Below are 22,207 nucleotides of genomic sequence, written 5' to 3'. Positions count from 1 at the left end.
AGTCAAGAATGTAATATCGCCAAGCACACAGATTTTTCGAAAATAAGTGAACTTTTCAAATCATGCTATCTACCTACTTTTAAATTGACTCATATTAAGCAAATTGACTCAAAACAATAAAAAACTAAAAATTAAAAATTAAAAGACATAAAACTTAAAAACTCAAAATAAAAATTAAGTCACTCCTCCCCCAAACTAAAGTGACACATTGTCCCCAATGTGACATTAAAGAAAAAGGAAAGGAAACTTACCTGAGTGCCACATCAATAAGCGGTTGACACCCGTAATAAGCGTCATGCAAGACAACTTGAAAATTATTGTTGTACTTGCCTTCAAGCTTGGCAAGTGATGAGTTTGAACCAAAATCAGCACCAACAACATAAGACTTTGGATGATGAGCTTGGGGAGAAGCCTTTCGTAGCTCGCAGAGGATGTAATATGATGTTGATGAAATATATGGATTCATTGGTGGTTTATTAGTCAATATCATTGATGAAGTCGAATCAATGATGTCATGTGCTTTCTCATCTTCCAATGTCACAGTATCTACTCTTTCATCTAACAAACCTTCTTCTTGTTGCTCACTCTCCACTTGGCTATCCATAACCTTGTTTGTGATTTCATGTTCAATGAGTTCCTCTTCACAAGGATCTTGATCTTCAATTGTAGGCTCATTATCTTCCTTGTATTCAAATAATGACCCTTCTTCATTGTACCAACAACTCTCATAACTTTCATTATTGGAGTTATTACATTCTGAATCATGAGTCATTGAATTATCACATAAGGATCTCACCATGTCAGTTAAGCGGTTAATCTCTCCTGGAAGTGATTGTAGAAGTGATAGTAGTTGCTCCTCTTTTTCAGATTGTTGGGATGAATTTGGGCAATAAGGTGGGTATTGGTGACTCCAACCCTGAAGTGATGGATCCCAATGCCAGTCGTAATCAAAATCTGCCATGTTATTCAACAGATTTATTACGTCATAGCCTCTCATTAATAGAGGTGCTCCAGTTTCCTCTGCTCCATAATCAACCCAACTTCTTGTTTCATCATTAAGTCCATTATAGAAGAGCCACGTAAAACACCCACTTGAGAAAGTGGGATAACATCTCTCTCCATACTCTTTAAATCTCCTCCAAGCAGAATAGAATGGCTCATTATGTTGTTGGGCAAAATCCTCAAGATATAGCATTTGGATTTATCTTGCTGGTCAAACTCATAAGTAAAACATTAGTAAAATAAAATAAAACTAAATTAGTACTAAAAAGATAAAAATTTGAAAAAAAAAATAATAATACTAAAACTAAAAAGAAAACCAAATTAGAACAAAATTTAATTTTTAATAATATTAACTATCACTCCCCAGCAACGGCGCCAAAAACTTGTTGCGATATTTTTGCACACGCAAGTGTACGTATCGTTTAAAGTAGTAGACTCACTAGGAGTGAGGTCGATCCCATAGGGAGTGTAGTTAAGTACGTTAAAATTAAACTTTTACTTCTATTTGGTTAAATAAAAAATAAAGAAAGAATTAAGAATAATAAACTAGTAAGAAACAATTATACAAGAAAATTGAAAGTTAATAAAAACTAGGGCTTCTATTTCAATTGTTTCTATTGAATATGGCCTAATATGATTATTTTCCTAATGTTAATTTCTATGCAATAGCAGGTTTACTAAGGTAATTTATAGTCTTCTCAGATATATAAATCTCAATTACATGTAAACTTTCTACTCTCGTGATAAATTTAACATGCAACAGGCATTAAGCATAAAAACCCTATAAGCTATCTAAACCATATAGGTACTCTCGTCCTATATCGTAATTCAGTTCTATTTTACTATAGCATATTTGACACTCACTTCTCAGATCTCGCATCAACATCATAGACAGATAATTGGTGATCAGGCAATTAAAAGTAATTAAGCACAAATAAAATAGAATACATAGAAATTAGGGGGAAAATAAATCATATTAAAACCATAAACAATGTCAAACAATGTCCATCTAACCCTAATAAAGTGTTTATCAACACATGTTCATTGTAGCACAATTACACATATTAACTGATAGAAAAGAGATGAAAAATAGAGAAGAGAAGAAAAGAAAAGAAGAATGCTGAAAACCCCGAGCAGTATGTCTCCAGTATTGCAGTTGATCTCTCTACTCTATATCTGAACTCTCATTTTTTTCTCTATGAAGTTGCTTGATGAAATCAACTCCATTCTTCCCTTTATATAGGCATTGAAGTCCTAAAAATATGGAAAAAAAACGCAATATTTAAATTCCCATTCGGATTTAAATTTTTGGGAAACCTCAAACGAGATATTTTTTTTTCTGCTGCATTGACTGATAGTATTTTAGTCATAACTCTCTCAATATTGCTCGGAATCGGATGATTCAAGATGTTTCGGAAAGATAAAAGAGAGATCTAGAACTTTCATGTTTTGACTTTTTACAAAATCCAATCAAAACACCGTCGAATTCAGGCTTGAAGTTTCGGCTTCCACAATTTTCTCTATTTTAAATATCATGATATTTTTTATCTTTTTCCCATCTTTTTCTCTGATATTTTTCTAATCTTCTTCTAATTTAAATCTGCAAAAATAAAAGATAACAAGCGTAAAAATGCTCCAAACAAGATTAAAACTAAATTAAAAGTATACTAAAATTAATCTAAAATTAATACTAAAAATAACCTAACAAATTCCCCCAAACTAAGCTTTTACTCGTCCTCGAGTAAAACACTAAATAAACATTAAACAAGTCAATCTCCAAAACATGAGTAATTTTCAAGTAGCTTCAATAACATGATTATGAAAAAAATTCACTTATGCATATAATCCAAAATTTCAGTTCAATTACACCATTGACAGATTTCAATTTATTTTCATTTAGCTCGTGAAACCATAAAATGCAATTAACTAACAATTAAACCACTTTATGCATGCCAATTACAATCATCAATCCACTAACCCAAAATTCCATATGCTTGCAATACTTACTATTCTCCACTAATATAGATTAATGCACAACTAAGAATCAGAAGGTCTTTATAGGCTTGTAATGTTAGGCTTAGGTAAGGTAGTTGAAATGGTCATTTAGGCTTTACTATACCATAAGCTTCTCCAATCATGCCTCCCAAAATATTTTTCACACAATCCCAATACCCATTTTTCTAATAGTATGAAAGAATTCTTTTTTTTTTCTTGTTTTTTTTTTCAACATGATTGCAACAACTTTATATTTATCTTTTTTTTTTTTTGAATTTGACACTAGTTGTCAGCTTTTTTTTTTTTTTTTCAAGTTGTTGCCAATCATCATTTTTTTTTTCACACACATACAACAAACTTCCCATCTGAATTTCCCCAAACTAAAGATCTACTTATGGTATGGTTAGGGTTAAGTTTTGGATATTCATGGGTTTATCTTTTTAGGCTCAATATGTGTAGAACAAAGAATAGGTCGAGGCTCAAAAAAGGGTAACTAGGATAAAATTACATCGATGGCTTGAAAGGCACAATCGATAAAAAAAAAATGCCTAAATCACTTTCCTAGTCATGCATAATTTATTATTTCGCCTCAAATAGCAAGCAAGCAAGTTCTAGAATTTATTTCAAACAACTTTCCACATTCCACAATCAGCATACATAAAATAATTCAATTACTAGCAAATTACCTAATATGATTTCATGTTCTTCCAAGTATAAAATTGAAATTAGTCAAGAATGTAATATCGCCAAGCACACAGATTTTTCGAAAATAAGTGAACTTTTCAAATCATGCTATCTACCTACTTTTAAATTGACTCATATTAAGCAAATTGACTCAAAACAATAAAAAACTAAAAATTAAAAATTAAAAGACATAAAACTTAAAAACTCAAAATAAAAATTAAGTCACTCCTCCCCCAAACTAAAGTGACACATTGTCCCCAATGTGACATTAAAGAAAAAGGAAAGGAAACTTACCTGAGTGCCACATCAATAAGCGGTTGACACCCGTAATAAGCGTCATGCAAGACAACTTGAAAATTATTGTTGTACTTGCCTTCAAGCTTGGCAAGTGATGAGTTTGAACCAAAATCAGCACCAACAACATAAGACTTTGGATGATGAGCTTGGGGAGAAGCCTTTCGTAGCTCGCAGAGGATGTAATATGATGTTGATGAAATATATGGATTCATTGGTGGTTTATTAGTCAATATCATTGATGAAGTCGAATCAATGATGTCATGTGCTTTCTCATCTTCCAATGTCACAGTATCTACTCTTTCATCTAACAAACCTTCTTCTTGTTGCTCACTCTCCACTTGGCTATCCATAACCTTGTTTGTGATTTCATGTTCAATGAGTTCCTCTTCACAAGGATCTTGATCTTCAATTGTAGGCTCATTATCTTCCTTGTATTCAAATAATGACCCTTCTTCATTGTACCAACAACTCTCATAACTTTCATTATTGGAGTTATTACATTCTGAATCATGAGTCATTGAATTATCACATAAGGATCTCACCATGTCAGTTAAGCGGTTAATCTCTCCTGGAAGTGATTGTAGAAGTGATAGTAGTTGCTCCTCTTTTTCAGATTGTTGGGATGAATTTGGGCAATAAGGTGGGTATTGGTGACTCCAACCCTGAAGTGATGGATCCCAATGCCAGTCGTAATCAAAATCTGCCATGTTATTCAACAGATTTATTACGTCATAGCCTCTCATTAATAGAGGTGCTCCAGTTTCCTCTGCTCCATAATCAACCCAACTTCTTGTTTCATCATTAAGTCCATTATAGAAGAGCCACGTAAAACACCCACTTGAGAAAGTGGGATAACATCTCTCTCCATACTCTTTAAATCTCCTCCAAGCAGAATAGAATGGCTCATTATGTTGTTGGGCAAAATCCTCAAGATATAGCATTTGGATTTATCTTGCTGGTCAAACTCATAAGTAAAACATTAGTAAAATAAAATAAAACTAAATTAGTACTAAAAAGATAAAAATTTGAAAAAAAAAATAATAATACTAAAACTAAAAAGAAAACCAAATTAGAACAAAATTTAATTTTTAATAATATTAACTATCACTCCCCAGCAACGGCGCCAAAAACTTGTTGCGATATTTTTGCACACGCAAGTGTACGTATCGTTTAAAGTAGTAGACTCACTAGGAGTGAGGTCGATCCCATAGGGAGTGTAGTTAAGTACGTTAAAATTAAACTTTTACTTCTATTTGGTTAAATAAAAAATAAAGAAAGAATTAAGAATAATAAACTAGTAAGAAACAATTATACAAGAAAATTGAAAGTTAATAAAAACTAGGGCTTCTATTTCAATTGTTTCTATTGAATATGGCCTAATATGATTATTTTCCTAATGTTAATTTCTATGCAATAGCAGGTTTACTAAGGTAATTTATAGTCTTCTCAGATATATAAATCTCAATTACATGTAAACTTTCTACTCTCGTGATAAATTTAACATGCAACAGGCATTAAGCATAAAAACCCTATAAGCTATCTAAACCATATAGGTACTCTCGTCCTATATCGAAATTCAGTTCTATTTTACTATAGCATATTTGACACTCACTTCTCAGATCTCGCATCAACATCATAGACAGATAATTGGTGATCAGGCAATTAAAAGTAATTAAGCACAAATAAAATAGAATACATAGAAATTAGGGGGAAAATAAATCATATTAAAACCATAAACAATGTCAAACAATGTCCATCTAACCCTAATAAAGTGTTTATCAACACATGTTCATTGTAGCACAATTACACATATTAACTGATAGAAAAGAGATGAAAAATAGAGAAGAGAAGAAAAGAAGAATGCTGAAAACCCCGAGCAGTATGTCTCTAGTATTGCAGTTGATCTCTCTACTTTATATCTGAACTCTCATTTTTTTCTCTCTGAAGTTGCTTGATGAAATCAACTCCATTCTTCCCTTTATATAGGCATTGAAGTCCTAAAAATATGAAAAAAAAACGCAATATTTAAATTCCCATTCGGATTTAAATTTTTGGGAAACCTCAAACGAGATATTTTTTTTTCTGCTGCATTGACTGATAGTATTTTGGTCATAACTCTCTCAATATTGCTCGGAATCGGATGATTGAAGATGTTCCGGAAAGATAAAAGAGAGATCTAGAACTTTCATGTTTTGACTTTTTCCAAAATCCAATCAAAACACCGTCGAATTCAGGCTTGAAGTTTCGGCTTCCACAATTTTCTCTATTTTAAATATCATGATATTTTTTATCTTTTTCCCATCTTTTTCTCTGATATTTTTCTAATCTTCTTCTAATTTAAATCTGCAAAAATAAAAGATAACAAGCGTAAAAATGCTCCAAACAAGATTAAAACTAAATTAAAAATATACTAAAATTAATCTAAAATTAATACTAAAAATAACCTAACAAATTCCCCCAAACTAAGCTTTTACTCGTCCTCGAGTAAAACACTAAATAAACATTAAACAAGTCAATCTCCAAAACATGAGTAATTTTCAAGTAGCTTCAATAACATGATTATGAAAAAAATTCACTTATGCATATAATCCAAAATTTCAGTTCAATTACACCATTGACAGATTTCAATTTATTTTCATTTAGCTCGTGAAACCATAAAATGCAATTAACTAACAATTAAACCACTTTACGCATGCCAATTACAATCATCAATCCACTAACCCAAAATTCCATATGCTTGCAATACTTATTCTCCACTAATATAGATTAATGCACAACTAAGAATCAGAAGGTCTTTATAGGCTTGTAATGTTAGGCTTAGGTAAGGTAGTTGAAATGGTCATTTAGGCTTTACTATACCATAAGCTTCTCCAATCATGCCTCCCAAAATATTTTTCACACAATCCCAATACCCATTTTTCTAATAGTATGAAAGAATTCTTTTTTTTTCTTGTTTTTTTTTCAACATGATTGCAACAACTTTATATTTATCTTTTTTTTTTTTTTGAATTTGACACTAGTTGTCAGCTTTTTTTTTTTTTTCAAGTTGTTGCCAATCATCATTTTTTTTTTCACATTTTTTTTTCACACACATACAACAAACTTCCCATCTGAATTTCCCCAAACTAAAGATCTACTTATGGTATGGTTAGGGTTAAGTTTTGGATATTCATGGGTTTATCTTTTTTGGCTCAATATGTGTAGAACAAAGAATAGGTCGAGGCTCAAAAAAGGGTAACTAGGATAAAATTACATCGATGGCTTGAAAGGCACAATCGATAAAAAAAAATGCCTAAATCACTTTCCTAGTCATGCATAATTTATTATTTCGCCTCAAATAGCAAGCAAGCAAGTTCTAGAATTTATTTCAAACAACTTTCCACATTCCACAATCAGCATACATAAAATAATTCAATTACTAGCAAATTACCTAATATGATTTCATGTTCTTTCAAGTATGTAAAGTCCTTTTTTGGCAAGTTAGGTGACAAAATAATTTTTCCTTTTTATGGTAAGATTGCTATGCATTCATTTTTCGAAATCTTACCTCTTTTGTTCGGTTATAAGTTGCCATTTTCCTTGTTTGGAAAGTTGCACTTTCAGCTGAACTTTCCTTTGTTGAAAACTTCTCAAAAGAGAAGGAATTCTCTTTTGGAAAGTTGTCCTTTTAAGGGAAACTTTGATTATTGCCTTTTCCTTATTAATTTCGATTGTATCTTGATACAATCAGAATATCTAATCTGTTTTTGGCAGGAATCAAGCTTTGAAAGAAGATCGGACCCGATTTTAGTAAGTTTCCCGTTTCGGCGTATCTGCTTCGTCAGCAACCGAATCTGATGTAGCAGATCGTGTTTGTTTTTGGAAAGTCTTTGTACAGCTGCTAATTCGATCTTGTGGTTGCCTCTTTGGTTTCTATGATCTATAAATAGAGCCTAGAGAGCAACCATTCGAATTACCTCTTCCATTATTCATTTTTTGCATTTATCTTTTGTGAGAAGAGAGTGTTTCTTTGTTTTGTGAGAGCCTAGTTGTTCATCTAGGTTCTAGTTGTTCTATTTCTGTTCTTACTCTATCCTAGAGGTTGTGAAGAACTACTTGACTGAACAAGAGATTGGTCTTCGGGAGAAGACTTGATAAAGCCTTACTTCGGGAGGAAGTAAGCACTTGGTCTTCGGGAGAAGACTTGTTGAAGCCTTACTTCGGGAGGAAGTAAGCACTCACACTTCAAAGACGAAGGGAGTTCGGGCTTGAAGGTGTTTCAAGAAGTCAGATTCATAAAGTGGATTACAAAGGATTGCGGCAATACTTTAGAGGGAGTCTAAACTTGTTTAAGTCAATTGTCTTTGTAATTTTGATACTTTATTAATTGATTTCATTCTCTGGGCGTGGCCCCGTGGACTAGGAGTGTTCGTGAGAACACTGATACCACGTATAAATCTCTTGTGTCAAGTTATTTATTTTTCTGCAAATATTTTATATTCTGCCTGTTCAGTTTTGCTGTAGCAGAATTACTTTCTGCTGCTGCAAACGCTTACAGTTTTTATATTTTCTTATATACAACTGACATTTGCAAAAACACGGTTTTTCAATTGGTATCAGAGCGGGACACTAAACTCTTAGTGTGGTCCTATAACGTTTTTGTTAGAATGTCATTTTTTTGCAGAAGGAAGTTCTATTTCTAGACCACCATTGCTTAATGACTCTAACTATCCTTACTGGAAAGTTAGAATGAGAGCCTTCATCAAATCTCAAGATGAGAAGGCGTGGAGAATGGTTCTATCAGGTTGGTCTCCTCCAGTTGAGACAGATTCTTCAGGTAATACTATTATAAAATCTGAACTGGAATGGTCTATTGAAGATGATAAACTATCTGCCTACAATAGCAAAGCCTTGCATGCTATCTTTAATGGTGTAGGTGAAGGTTACATTAAACTTATATCATCTTGTGTTTCTGCTAAGGAAGCTTGGGAGATTCTTCAAACTCGCCTTTGAAGGAACTTCTGATGTGAAAAGATCTAGATTTATCATGCTTCAAACTAAATTTGATGAGCTTAGAATGTCTGATAATGAAACTTTAACTGAATTCTATGAAAAATTATCTGACATTGCTAATGAATATTTTGCTCTTGGAGAAAAGCTTGATGACTCTGTTCTTGTGAGAAAAATTGTTAGAGTTCTTCCAGAAAGGTTTGATACGAACTTTTGGCAATGGAGGAAGCTAAAGATTTTAGCACTATGAAAGTGGAAGAATTGATGGGTTCCTTACGTACTTTTGAATTAAATCAACAGATTAAACAAAAGGACAAACCCAAATCCATTGCTGATAAAGGTAAAAGTATTGCTTTGAAAGTTGCTAATAATGAAAATTCTGATAGTGAATGTGATGATGAGATTGCTTTATTAACTAAGAATTTTCAGAAATATATGAAAAAGATGGGAAATAAAAAGAATATTTCGAAAGGTTCAAAAGGTAATGCTTTCATTAAACCATCTGTCTCTAACAAAAAGGGAATTCAGTGCAGGGAATGTGAAGGTTTTGGGCATATTCAATCTGAGTGTGCAAACACTTTGAAAAAGAATAAGAAAAGTTTCAATGTCACTTGGAGTGATGATGAAACCGAAAGTGATGAAGATATTACTGAAAATGTTGCCCTAACCTCTGTTATGACTAATGTGTTGTGTGATTCACAGGTGAAAGATAGATTGGTATGTCTGAATAATACCACCAAACAAGAGGAATCAGATTCAGATGAGTCTGAAATCTGTGAAGAATCTCTTGCTGAATCATACAAAGTCATGTATGAAAAATGGATTCAGGTTGCTTCTGAAAATAGAGAGTTGAATAAATTGAATAAAAAATTGTCTCATCAGATTGAAATGTGTGAGTTGAAAATAAAAGAATATGAGACAAGTGTTTGTGATAAAGATGAAAAAATCTCTCTATTGAAGAAGGAACTTGAAAACTTTAAGAAAAATGTTCAAATGCTTAATCCTGGATCTTCTATTTTTGAAAAAGCTCAGAATGCAGGTCAGAGAGGTTTTGCAGGCCTTGGTTCTAATGGAATGGAAAGTTCTGGAGTCACGAAGTTTGTAAAATCTAGTGTTCCAACGAATCACCATGAGGCTACAAACTCTGCCGTAACAGTTTCACAGCCTGTGGCAGCAAAAACAGATTCTGATGCTGCAAAATCTCCAGGATTTTCGAAAAGGGTAAGATCTCAGGTAAAAAGATTTGTTCCCATTTGTCATTTTTGTGGTAGAAAAGGACATATCAGACCTAAATGTTTCACATTGAACAACCTGTTTAAAACAAATTATTTTGATAATTTGAAAAAATCTCAAAAGAAACATAAAGGTTTGAAACAAATATGGGTGAAAAAGAAGTGTCTAGCTGGTTTTTCTGATAAAACTGCTGCATCTCAAATGTGGTATTTTGACAGTGGTTGCTCTAGACATATGACAGGTGACAAGGATTTCTTGACTAACATACGGCCTATGCAATGTGGAGAAGTCACTTTTGGTAATGGCTTATCAGGAAAAGTTGTTGGTATGGGAACTCTAAATTTTGAAGGGTTACCTAGACTGAAAAATGTGATGTTAGTTGAAGGACTGAGGGCTAATTTACTTAGCATCAGTCAAATCTGTGATCAAGGGTTTACTGTTTCTTTTGATAGTGATCATTGTTATGTTATGAATGATGACAATGAATGTATCTTGCAAGGATTTCGATCCAATGATAACTGTTACACTCTAACCCCTGTGTTTACTTGTCACTCAGCTATCAACAACACCACAGATCTGTGGCATGCCAAGCTTGGGCATATTAATTTTAAAAACCTGAAAAAATTGTCAAATGCAAGTATTGTTCGAGGTCTTCCCAAGCTTGGTAAGGAAAGTGAAGGTAAGTGTGAACCGTGTCAACTTGGGAAGCAATTAAAAATCACTCACAAGCCTGTGTCTGATATCAATACCTCAAAGGTATTGGAATTGCTTCACATGGATCTTATGGGTCCAATCCAAGTTGAAAGTTTGAATGGTAAACGATATATCTTTGTGTGTGTTGATGATTTCTCTCGTTTTACTTGGGTAGATTTCTTAAGAGAAAAATCTGACACTTTTGATGCCTTTAAAACTCTTTGTCTGAGATTAAGAGTTGAGAAAGGTTGTAATATTGGGAAAATTGTTCGAATTCAAAGTGATCATGGTAAGGAGTTTGAAAATTCTATGTATGATGATTTTTGCAAGTCTACAGGTATAACTCATGAATTTTCAGCTCCCAAAACTCCTCAACAAAATGGAGTTGTTGAGAGGAAGAATCGAACTTTGCAGGAAATGGCAAGAGTGATGTTAAATAGCAAGAAATTGACAAAGCGCTTATGGGCTGAAGCTATTAACACTGCTTGCTACATAATAAACAGAGTGTTTATTCGTCCAAGTACCTCAAAAACATCTTATGAAATCTGGAAAGGTAAGCGCCCCAATGTAAGTCATTTTCATGTTTTTGGATGTGTGTGTTATGTCTATAGAGATCGTGAGCATATTGGTAAATTTGATGCTAAAAGTGATGTTGGTGTGTTTATTGGATATTCCTTAAACAGTAGAGCTTATCGTGTTTATAACATGAGAACTCAAACTGTTTTGGAATCAGCTAATGTGGTTGTTGATGATTTTAGAGATTTTTCAGAGTTTTCCACAGAAGCCAAGATAGATAGTCTCATGGATACTCCTCCAAAAGTTGTAACAACAGATCCTGATGCAGCAGAACCCATTGCTGATGCTGCAAATGACGAATCTGCTGCTGCAACTGAAACTGGAGAACCAGAACCGTCTATCTTGACTCATCCAAACATCATCACTGACTCTATTCAGAAAGAACCAAGCACCAGAGTCAAACTGAATCATCCAAAAGATCTCATCCTTGGAAATCCTGAAGAAAGCATGGTAACTCGCAGAAGGTATATTAATTTAATCAGCTTTCTTTGCTTTGTTTCTCAATATGAACCGAAAAATGTGAAGGAAGCCATGACCTTTGAGGAATGGCTCAATGCAATGCAAGAGGAACTCAACCAATTTGTTCGCAACAAGGTATGGATTTTGGTCCGAAGACCAAAAGGTATAAATGTTATTGGAACAAAGTGGTTATTTAAAAATAAAAGTGATGAGTTCGGTACAATTGTGAGAAACAAGGCTCGTTTGGTGGCACAAGGGTACACACAGGTAGAAGGTATTGATTTTGATGAAACTTTTGCTCCTGTTGCAAGGTTAGAATCAATTCGTTTACTTTTGTGTATTGCTTGTATTCTGAATATTAAATTGTTTCAAATGGATGTGAAATCTGCCTTCCTAAATGGTATTTTGAATGAGGAAGTTTATGTTGAGCAACCAAAAGGATTCGAAGATCCTCAATTTCCAGACCATGTATACAAACTTGAAAAAGCTTTGTATGGTCTGAAACAAGCTCCTCGAGCTTGGTATGAAAGGTTGACTCAATTTTTACTTTCTCATGGCTATCACAGAGGTAGTGTGGATAAAACTCTTTTCATCAAACATATAAAATCTGATTTTATCATTGCTCAAATTTATGTTGATGATATAGTTTTTGGTTCTACATCTAACCATGAAGTGCAGGTATTTGTTGATCAAATGAAAAGTGAATTTGAAATGAGCATGGTTGGTGAGCTTAATTTCTTTCTGGGTCTTCAAGTGAGACAAATGGAAGGAGGTACATTTGTATCTCAAAGCAAGTATGCTAAGAACCTGGTCAAGAAATTTGGCCTTGAATCGGCTAAGCAGGTAAGTACTCCTATGAGCACCACACTGAAATTAACAAAAGATGAGAATGGAGTAAAGGTAGACACTACACTCTATCGTAGCATGATTGGAAGTCTTTTGTATTTAACTGCTAGTCGTCCTGATATCTGTTACAGTGTGGGAGTGTGTGCTAGATATCAAAGTAATCCTATGGAATCTCATGTATCAGCTGTAAAAAGGATTATTAGATATGTTAATAGCACTCCTGATTATGGAATTTGGTACTCAAAAGATACCAATTCAAATCTTGCTTGTTTTAGTGATGCAGATTGGGCAGGAAATGCTGATGATCGAAAGAGCACAAGTGGAGGGTGCTTCTTCCTTGGGAATAATCTAGTATCTTGGCATAGCAAGAAACAGAATTCCATCTCCTTATCCACTGCCGAAGCTGAGTACATAGCTGCTGGCAGTTGTTGCACTCAACTATTGTGGTTGAAACAAATGTTGATTGATTATGGGTTTGATTTGGGTGTTTTGACTATTTTTTGTGACAATACTAGTGCCATAAATATATCCAAAAATCCTGTTCAACACTCTAGAACAAAGCACATTGATATAAGACACCACTTTATTAGGGAACTTGTTGAAAATAAATCATTGCAATTAGAATATGTTGATACTGAAAAACAATTAGCTGATATTTTCACCAAGGCCCTAGATGCAAGTCGCTTTGACTCCCTCAGAAAATCTTTGGGAGTTTGCATTGTTTAATTTTATCTGTTCATAATTCGTGTACAATAGTGTTATGTGATTCTTCTTTAGCTCTTAATCTTCTCTCATTGTATTTTGACAAAACATGTTTATGCTTTTGGAATATAATTAGTTAGGATCTCAGTCTGATCATACTTTGTGATGTTGTGTTAAAAGATTCTTGTTACTCTTTATTTGTGTCTAGGATTAAATAATGTTCTTATACAGAGTTGAGCAATTTTTGTTTCATTCTTGTCAGGCCCCTTGCTGGAATAGAGCTACCCATACTGAGGTGTGAAAGCCATCTGATGAGTAAGCTGGAACATTGTAATTAGCAACTATGATGAGGATGCACTACCATAGAAAAGGACTACCTTCAGTATGGTGTGAAAGCATCCAGTTGCGGGATCAATTTGAAAAAGGCGAAAATGAAAAATCATGCCAAGGACAATGATCCTATTTTCACTGCACACACTTATGTCTGACAAGTGTGTTCAACTCTGTAAGTCTCCTCTATTAAAATTAAATTAATAATCCTGGTTCACAATTCTCAGTAACATGCATATCTTTTTCCTCAACATCAATTAAGTATGATCATTTCATGAGATTCTAATTAGTTATTTTCCTTGAAAGCATAACATGTAATCTACTTTGTCAATTGTCAATGATATTTGATTTCTCTGCTTGATTCGAATCACATATACTCACTGTACACATTATTTTTTTATTTTCGGTTTTATTTTAAAATAATAAAAAAAAAAAAAAAAAGGAGGCGTGTGACTTGCTTCATGGGTCAAGGAAAATCTTGTGCATAAATGGTAAGTATCAACATTCATTCTTTCTTTGATTTATTATGATATTTTTCCAAGTAAAGATTAATCTTTATATGGTAATGTGTCTTTATTCTTGAAAGATTGCTTTATTTTTGGAAAAATTTGTTGGCATTTCTAGTTTCCTTTTATTTTTTTAAAAAAAGGGAAAGGGGAAAGGAGTTGAGAAGTGGGCGGTTTCCTCTTTTGGTTCATGGGCTGGCGGTTATCATTTGAATTTTCAAAATTGGTTTCCTTTTTCTTGTTTTGATTCCAAGGTTATATAAACCAAATTTTGTCACTTATTTCACCACCTACCCGAACCTTCTTCTTGTTTCTTTGTCAGACACTATTCATCTTCTCTTTCAGTTTCAAAATGGTGAGAACCAAGAATCTAGGGCACTCTAAAAAATTAGAAGAAACCGTTCCAACTCCTTCAGTGCTCCCCCGCCGCCTCAGTTCCTTCTCCTGCTGTTGCAAAGCCTGGAGATTCATCGCTTCCCCAGCGTGAATCTCAAGCCGTGAAGCCAAAACGTCCACCCAAGCAAGTAGCTCGCAAATCGGTAAGGCCCTATCGCACCTGGACTTCCTCGTCTGAATCCTCGAAGGAATCTCCTCCTCCATTGGCTGTTCCTCCTCCTGCTGCATCAATGGCTGGCACCACTCCAACAGGCCCTTCCACTCGAACTCGAGCCCAGCAAGCCTCGGCTGAGAAAGAACTTCAAGCCTCTCAATCTCGAGAGAAGACTGCTCCTCCAGCCAAGAAGAAACTCAAGACTAATCCTCCCTCGGCTTCCTCGAGTTCCAGTTCAGAAGAAGAGGATCCAATGGAAGTCTCCTCAGACAACCGCATCTCCGCATACCGAGAAGGACAAGAAGACACGAGAACTCGAGCCGAGCCTCCTCGTTCAAAACCGCTTCGCAAAGAAAGGCCTCCGCCGTCGCCAAAGGCAAGCAGCCCATGGAAGATCCTCCATCCGGTAATATCCCTACCTCTATCTCTGGCTGTCCAACTTTTTACTATCGAGACAATGAGCGTGACTGGAATCTTTATGCAACTCGTAAGTTTGAAAGTGAGAGGAATTATGATTTGCATGCCCATCGTGTATATGGTATTGTAAAGTTCATTCAATTTCATCAATGGGAACACACTCTTACTGGTTTTATTGGATTCATTGCTAACATTATTAAAGAGTTTTATGCTAATCTTACTGATGATTTCCTTGATGAGAACTCTAGATTGTATAGAAGAGTGTATGTTAGGGGTCACCGGTTCTCATTTTCGAAAAGGACATTGCTCAGTGCTCGCAATTGCCTGAGAATGTAACCAATACTGTGATGTCCATGGATCGTGACTTGATGCACTCTGAACTCACTGGTGCTCGTTCAGAATTGAAACTGGGGAGAGTCTTCGAATTACTCACCTCACTTTTGCTCATGCTTCCCTTATGCGGTTTGCACTAAGCAATTGGGTTCCAAATTCGAACAAGACCGTGGTGTCTCAAGAAGTGGCTACACTCCTATACCGCATCACCTCTGGAACTTCCATTGATCTAGCCTCTCATATTCTCAACCAGATTGTCTCCTTTCGAAGAGGTAAAAAGCCAACCTTCAAACTTGTATTTCCAAATCTCATCTATAAGGTTTTATCCTCTCAGAAGAATGTGGCCCAAGCACATGAAACTCTTGAGCCTCCCATCACTGGCCCTACATTCCAACCTTCTGAATATTTTGATGGTGTGTTCCAAAAACGGCCAAAGGCTGGTGCTGCTGCTGCTTCTGCTGGTGCAAGTTCAGGCTCTGCTGCAGAGCTCCTGGAAGTCAAGTCTGAACTTCAGAATGTGTACACTCGTCTTGAAGCAATGGCTGATGTCCAGCATGACATGTCCGAGTAATCGTCCACCTTGATTAAACTCTCCAAAAATTAAAGTGTTATAGTTTGTTTCTTTTTACTTAAACTTTGGTCTATTTTTCTGTTCTTTGTTTACTTTGGCCCTCCGATAAACAAAAAGGGGGAGAGATATTTTTTGGTTTTTGTTGCCCAACTCTGGACCCTTTTTTCAGGGGGAGTTGTGGTTTGTTAGTACTTGTGAACTTATTGTTTAAAGTTAGCATGCTCTTTGTTTTTATTGTGATATTCGATTGTGTTACTCAGGGGGAGTAGTATTGTTTGCTCTTGCTAACTTTGCATTGCAGGTACTTTATGGTAAAAATTATTTTGTTCATCTAAAGTGCCAAAGGGGGAGATTGTAAAGTCCTTTTTTGGCAAGTTAGGTGACAAAATAATTTTTCCTTTTTATGGTAAGATTGCTATGCATTCATTTTCGAAATCTTACCTCTTTTATTCGGTTATAAGTTGCCATTTTCCTTGTTTGGAAAGTTGCACTTTCAGCTGAACTTTTCTTTGTTGAAAACTTCTCAAAAGAGAAGGAATTCTCTTTTGGAAAGTTGTCCTTTTAAGGGAAACTTTGATTATTGCCTTTTCCTTATTAATTTCGATTGTATCTTGATACAATCAGAATATCTAATCTGTTTTTGGCAGGAATCAAGCTTTGAAAGAAGATCGGACCCGATTTTAGTAAGTTTCCCGTTTCTGGGCAGATCTGCTTCGTCAGCAACCGAATCTGATGTAGCAGATCGTGTTTGTTTTTGGAAAGTCTTTGTACAGCTGCTAATTCGATCTTGTGGTTGCCTCTTTGGTTTCTATGATCTATAAATAGAGCCTAGAGAGCAACCATTCGAATTACCTCTTCCATTATTCATTTTTTGCATTTATCTTTTGTGAGAAGAGAGTGTTTCTTTGTTTTGTGAGAGCCTAGTTGTTCATCTAGGTTCTAGTTGTTCTATTTCTGTTCTTACTCTATCCTAGAGGTTGTGAAGAACTACTTGACTGAACAAGAGATTGGTCTTCGGGAGAAGATTTGATAAAGCCTTACTTCGGGAGGAAGTAAGCACTTGGTCTTCGGGAGAAGACTTGTTGAAGCCTTACTTCGGGAGGAAGTAAGCACTCACACTTCAAAGACGAAGGGAGTTCGGGCTTGAAGGTGTTTCAAGAAGTCAGATTCATAAAGTGGATTACAAAGGATTGCGGCAATACTTTAGAGGGAGTCTAAACTTGTTTAAGTCAATTGTCTTTTTAATTTTGATACTTTATTAATTGATTTCATTCTCTGGGCGTGGCCCCGTGGACTAGGAGTGTTCGTGAGAACACTGATACCACGTATAAATCTCTTGTGTCAAGTTATTTATTTTTCTGCAAATATTTTATATTCTGCCTGTTCAGTTTTGCTGTAGCAGAATTACTTTCTGCTGCTGCAAACGCTTACAGTTTTTATATTTTCTTATATACAACTGACATTTGCAAAAACACGGTTTTTCAAAGTATAAAATTGAAATTAGTCAAGAATGTAATATCGCCAAGCACACAGATTTTTCGAAAATAAGTGAACTTTTCAAATCATGCTATCTACCTACTTTTAAATTGACTCATATTAAGCAAATTGACTCAAAACAATAAAAAACTAAAAATTAAAAATTAAAAGACATAAAACTTAAAAACTCAAAATAAAAATTAAGTCACTCCTCCCCCAAACTAAAGTGACACATTGTCCCCAATGTGACATTAAAGAAAAAGGAAAGGAAACTTACCTGAGTGCCACATCAATAAGCGGTTGACGCCCGTAATAAGCGTCATGCAAGACAACTTGAAAATTATTGTTGTACTTGCCTTCAAGCTTGGCAAGTGATGAGTTTGAACCAAAATCAGCACCAACAACATAAGACTTTGGATGATGAGCTTGGGGAGAAGCCTTTCGTAGCTCGCAGAGGATGTAATATGATGTTGATGAAATATATGGATTCATTGGTGGTTTATTAGTCAATATCATTGATGAAGTCGAATCAATGATGTCATGTGCTTTCTCATCTTCCAATGTCACAGTATCTACTCTTTCATCTAACAAACCTTCTTCTTGTTGCTCACTCTCCACTTGGCTATCCATAACCTTGTTTGTGATTTCATGTTCAATGAGTTCCTCTTCACAAGGATCTTGATCTTCAATTGTAGGCTCATTATCTTCCTTGTATTCAAATAATGACCCTTCTTCATTGTACCAACAACTCTCATAACTTTCATTATTGGAGTTATTACATTCTGAATCATGAGTCATTGAATTATCACATAAGGATCTCACCATGTCAGTTAAGCGGTTAATCTCTCCTGGAAGTGATTGTAGAAGTGATAGTAGTTGCTCCTCTTTTTCAGATTGTTGGGATGAATTTGGGCAATAAGGTGGGTATTGGTGACTCCAACCCTGAAGTGATGGATCCCAATGCCAGTCGTAATCAAAATCTGCCATGTTATTCAACAGATTTATTACGTCATAGCCTCTCATTAATAGAGGTGCTCCAGTTAGGGCTGTACATAATTTTTCGTAAACCGCCCAACCCGAATAACCCGCCCAAACCAAACCGAAAAAACCGACAAAAAATCCAAACCGAAAAAAACCGACGAAAATATAACCCGCCCAATCTGTATATTGGGCGGGTTAAAAAAAAGGCAACCCGTCCATCAAAACCGAAATAACCCGAACCAACCCGTATAAGAATTTTTTTCTTAAAAAATAATTATATATATATACTATAAAGAAAGAATGAAACCCTAAATCTAAACTCAGCCGCTCAAATCTCTTCTTCTATCCCTTAGAGACTCACGCACCTCTCTCTCTCTCTCTCTCTCTCTCTCTCTCTCTCTCTCTCTCTCTCTCTCTCTCTCTCTCTCTCTCTCTCTCTCTCTCTCTCTCTCGCTTTTCCTAAATCGTGACGACGTCATCAACCATCTCTCCGGTGAACGACGTCCTTCTCCTCCCTTTGTCATCTGTGGTGGTTGTTGGTGGAGTAGCTTTTCTAGCAGCAACATTCGGCTTTGGTTCGCGACAAGGTAGGTTCTTCTTCTTCATTATCATATTGGCTCACCCTCTCTTAGTTTCTTTCATGGGTGCTTCTAAGTTCTTAGATCGGTTCAATACTTTTTCTCTTGTTGTTCTTTAAACCTTAAAATCTGACCTTATTTTATTATTCCTTGGTGATTTTGTGATTTGGTGATTTCGTGATCTTGGGCAAGATTAGAAATTAGAATAAGAGAATGATAATAAGGTATACATGTGAAGAATACAAAGGTAGTGGGTTTTTGACCTTGTAATATTGACTATCATTTATTATAATTAAATTATGGATTAATATCATAAACTTGTTGAAATACTACATACCAAAGAGTTTTATGTATTTTATATACCAAAAACTTGCTGAATATATTCTAATTAGTTTATGTTTAAACTCAGTTTTTTCTACAGGTTTTGAAAGATAAGGATAACTGGATAAGCATCGACAATATCGTAAGATGGGATATATGACTCATCTAAATGAATATATATATACATGTTATTTATTGATATTTTTTGTTCATTTGCTTTTTTTTTTTTTTTTTGGCTTAAATACTTTGATTGAGTTGAATCTAGTAATAGATGCTAGATTGTTTTGACCTTATTTGAATGGCAGATTTTTATATTTTTTCTTTAGTATTTCTTGACTGCATGGCTGATTTTAAAATGTCCACTAATCATAATAATTTTGTTCGAAAAGTACTATGAAATTATGACTCACTTTCAAAGTTCCTATTCTTTTTGTCATCTCATATAGTAAATTTTACCATTAAGTAGTGTTTATGTTCTATAATTATGTTATATGGGTTTGGGGATCGCATGTCTGACTTACTGATTCATTTTATCTTTTAATCTTGTTAAATTGGGATTATTGAAGCCACAAAATACAAGTTAAAGTCATGTTCAAAATGGTGTGGCAGAACTAAACTATAAGCTCATGGTGGCATAACTAAAGCTAACTTTTGGCTAGTTTGGTTAAGGCTCAAGAGAGTTAGTTGTTAGTTTAGATATAAAATTTTTGTTACCTCTTTCTTAGTTTTAGATTGGTCTTTAAATTGTGTTGATCAATTCATTATTGATATTAGAAAATTTATTAGTCTCATTCTCATATCTCATATGTACAGTATATGTTCTAGCTTTCTTATGCAATATCATTTAAAAGGCCAATAATACATAGTCAACATCCCGAGGTATTGTGTAAGTCTACTATTCTTAGTTATAATATGTGAATGTGATTTTTCTCTTTCAATATCTTAAATTGGAGGAGTGAAGATTAGGTTCTAATTAGGGCTTTGAGAACTAATCAATGAACAGTTTAACTTGATTGCTTCTACAATAACCATTTTTTTACCCTTGGAATTTAGAAGTAACATATTGTAGGTGAATCTCACTTATAAGAGCTATACTTTTTTTTTTGAGAGTGATATATCTCACTCAGCTTGATTGTTATTACTGAATGCCTACTCAAGTGTCATCTTTTTTGAAATTTCTTACTTATAATTGTATGTCAGTTAGCATTATGGGTCTGTATAGTAAGTAATGAATGAATCATGGAATTTTCTTCCAAGTAGCAAAGGATAGTTTACACTTGATCTTGTAGAATAGTGTGCAATTGTTTTGTTCATTTGTTTTTTTTTTTTTCATTAAAATACATTTGAGTTTTGATTGAGCTAAAAAATATATCAACTAATTTTTTATTTTCTCTGTTTCAGCGACAAGTCTTCTATAGCATAAGGCATTACTTTGCTAAAAAATTGGCTGAACAGTGAGTGAGTGTAATACTCTTGTTGTAGCATGGACAAAGTTGAAAATTTGTATTTTGTAGAATTGTCAAGATTGCATATTGGATTTGTATTGTATTACTGTAATAGTTTTTTTTTTTTTTTTGTATTTGGACTTTGGACTGTTTTGTTATTTTTTTTATTTGGACTGGTTTGTATTTACAATTTGGACGGTTATGTTCTTAGAAGTTAGAACTATGAAGTGGTTTATTTTGATTTGATTTATAGTTAAATTTTAAAATATGTTTATCTAGTTGATTTAAACATTTCTTTAGCTACAACTGGTTTAATATGTTTTCCTCATTAAGCAAATTTTTTTTTTTAAAAAAAAACCATGTTTTTTTTTTTTTTAATTTTAAAATAAATTATTTTATAAAATTGAATCTGTAAAAAAAAAAAAAAAAAAAAAAAAAAAGTTAAGCTCGGTTTGGGCGGGTTAACCCGCCCAAACCGACTAGAAAATTGGACGGGTTGCATTGTTATATTTTTTTAATTGGGCAGTTTACAGATTGATTTTTGTAACCCGACTTTTATATTGGGTTGAAAAAAATAGGGTAAAAACCGACCAAACCGACCGACGTACAGCCCTAGCTCCAGTTTCCTCTGCTCCATAATCAACCCAACTTCTTGTTTCATCATTAAGTCCATTATAGAAGAGCCACGTAAAACACCCACTTGAGAAAGTGGGATAACATCTCTCTCCATACTCTTTAAATCTCCTCCAAGCAGAATAGAATGGCTCATTATGTTGTTGGGCAAAATCCTCAAGATATAGCATTTGGATTTATCTTGCTGGTCAAACTCATAAGTAAAACATTAGTAAAATAAAATAAAACTAAATTAGTACTAAAAAGATAAAAATTTGAAAAAAAAAATAATAATACTAAAACTAAAAAGAAAACCAAATTAGAACAAAATTTAATTTGTAATAATATTAACTATCACTCCCCAGCAACGGCGCCAAAAACTTGTTGCGATATTTTTGCACACGCAAGTGTACGTATCGTTTAAAGTAGTAGACTCACTAGGAGTGAGGTCGATCCCACAGGGAGTGTAGTTAAGTACGTTAAAATTAAACTTTTACTTCTATTTGGTTAAATAAAAAATAAAGAAAGAATTAAGAATAATAAACTAGTAAGAAACAATTATACAAGAAAATTGAAAGTTAATAAAAACTAGGGCTTCTATTTCAATTGTT

General features: G+C 34.2%; 1 long non-coding RNA gene across 1 annotated transcript; it reads left to right on the top strand.

The window, feature by feature from the left end:
• The first annotated feature begins 19,035 nt into the window (after positions 1-19,035).
• LOC133033310 (uncharacterized) lies at positions 19,036-21,267 on the top strand. The gene is made up of 3 exons (XR_009685570.1): positions 19,036-19,227; positions 19,628-19,681; positions 20,941-21,267. It is a non-coding gene; the product is annotated as an uncharacterized LOC133033310 (long non-coding RNA).
• The last annotated feature ends 940 nt before the right edge of the window (positions 21,268-22,207 follow it).

The sequence above is a fragment of the Cannabis sativa genome, unplaced genomic scaffold (assembly GCF_029168945.1).
Source record: "Cannabis sativa cultivar Pink pepper isolate KNU-18-1 unplaced genomic scaffold, ASM2916894v1 Contig3, whole genome shotgun sequence".
Classification (NCBI taxonomy): Eukaryota; Viridiplantae; Streptophyta; class Magnoliopsida; order Rosales; family Cannabaceae; genus Cannabis; species Cannabis sativa.
This window is presented reverse-complemented; position numbering and strand designations above follow the sequence as displayed.